The sequence below is a fragment of the Pteropus vampyrus genome, unplaced genomic scaffold (assembly GCF_000151845.1).
Source record: "Pteropus vampyrus isolate Shadow unplaced genomic scaffold, Pvam_2.0 Scaffold144, whole genome shotgun sequence".
NCBI lineage: Eukaryota > Metazoa > Chordata > Mammalia > Chiroptera > Pteropodidae > Pteropus > Pteropus vampyrus.
The window spans coordinates 4,021,250-4,023,527 of record NW_011888925.1 but is presented as its reverse complement, the minus strand read 5'-3'; positions in this window follow the sequence as shown (position 1 = coordinate 4,023,527).

Genomic DNA, 2,278 nt, shown 5'->3' with positions numbered 1-2,278 from the left:
ACGGGAGGCAGGCAGGGCATCAGTGTGATAAGAGCTACAACAAAGGTGGGGGCCTGCAGCAGGACGGTGACAGTGAGTTTCCACCTCAATTCTGTATTTATTCCTGGCATCCGGAGTGCTCTGCTATCCAGGCCAGTGAACCCTAAGCCTCACCCCCGGCACGGGCTCCCCAACCCACCTCACCCTCTGTCACAGAGGACTGCGTCGCCAAGAGCACCCTTTCTTCTTTGCCTCCATACCTGGCACGTGCTGTTCCCCGAGTTTGGAAGACCTTTCCCCTCCCCCGTCCGTGTCTCACTTTTTCCTCAAGACTCTGGACTCTCTTCTTAGAAGTGTTTCCTAAACCCCCCAACCTGGGTGAGGCCCCTCAGATCTTGGACTGAGTGTTTTCATTGAAGTTCAAAGCAAAAAGGCACAGAAGGAGTCTTTGGGTTTCACAGTCCTCCCCCCGCCCCCCACGCAGGTCATGACATCATCTGCTTGGAATTCAAAGATGGGCGTGTGAAAAAGCCCTCAGCCCCCTTTCAATTTCACTGTGGCACAAAAAGGCAGCTAGGGCAGGAGTCATTGCCCCCTCCTCCCTGGAGGTAGAGCCCAGACCCCTGGTGGTCTTCCAGGCTCACCCTGGGCCATCCAGGAGGCTGAATGGTGCCTCACCTGGTTGGAGGGAACGTTCCAGGACTTCCTCACCCTTCAGGTGCCCCTTCCTCCCCGAAACTGCCACAGGGCTGGGCAGTGACTTGGCACTGGGCTGGGTGTGTAGCCACTGAGCAGGGCTGTCTGCCCCAAGGAGTGGTGGGGAGGGGCCCCATCCCCCAACGATCAGCTGTCAGCCTCGTTCGTCATCCCCTATCCTCCCCACGGCTGCTGCCATCAGGCTTTGGGTGGCAACGCTGGGAAGCAGGTGGGGCCAGACTGGGGGTGGAGGGAGCCGAGAGTCAGGCAGAAGCATTTGGCCTTGGTTGCTATAGGGATAATCACTCTAATGACACACTTGATGTGTGTCATGCTTTACAGTTTCACTGAACATTTCCTAATAATAACATCGCCCATTAATGGATCGCTAACTCTGTGCGGCCACTGTCCCATAACAGGTGGGGATTGTTAGCCCCATTTCTCAGATGAAAAACCTGAGGCTCAGGCAGATTAAGTTCTTGTCTCAGATCCACAGCTAGTAAGAGGCAGAATCTGAATTTGAACCCAGGTCTGGCCACAAAGCCGTACTCTCCTGACATCACATCTCACGTGCATTATTTCATTCAAGCCTTCAGACTGCGAGCTGGGCAGAGCAGGTGACCTGCTTCCCTCATTCTACAGATTTGGAAACTGAGGCTCAGAGAAAGGCAGTGGCTAGCCTCAGTGGCTGGCAAGACACAGAACCAGGAGTTGAACCCAGATCTACTGATGTTAAACTCTGGCCTCACCCCCACTCTATGCTCATGTTTCTGCCCTGGTTGACAAGGAATTTCCCCAAATCTCAGACATTGCTGAGCCCTGGATAGCACTGTTTTTCTAAAGTTTATTTTGGATTGGGGAGGTGGCCCGGGTCATAGTTTGCTTGGCTAGGGTATTGTTTACTGTTATACTGTTTCCTGTGGCTGCCGTTTACTACAAGCCTGTGGGTGACAACCCCTTGAAGCCCCCCTGGCCCAAGCCCAGAGTCCTTCAGGAACCCCGCATGGTGGGTCACTGCCCCAAAGACCCCAGAACAGCAGAGGTGGCCAGGTTGGCCACCCCGTGGATCAGGATGTTATGTCCAATTGACTGCCTGACTGGACAGATGGGAAGGGAAGGAAGATGAGGGAGCAGGAGAGAGAGGAAGGAAAGAAGGAAGATGTGCTGACTTGAAGAAATGAATAAAGGAACAAACGATTGCCTGGATGAGTGAATACAGCGCATGACCTGAGTGCAGGATCAGCAGACAGGGGATCACCCTCCAGCCTCCATTTGCTCCAAGGCTCCCCTCCCTGGCCCTGGCCCCACTGCCCCATTTTCTGACACCCCACCTCCAAACTGCCTGAGACTGAGGAGTCCGCTGATGTTCCGTCGGCGTCTCTACTGCCCCCGTGTGGCTGCTCTGCTCCCTGCATGGCCATCACCCAGGGCTGCCGCTCTGCTTGGGGTACTTCTCTTGGGCTGTGGGGTGTTTATGGATGGCTAAAAGGGAGGGAAAGTGGGTGCCAGGGGGTGAAACTTCAGAGTCTGGTCCTGCCCTTGAGATGCCTTGGCTGGGGACACAAGCCCTTTGCTCCTCAAGCCTGTGTTCTCTCTCCCTTTC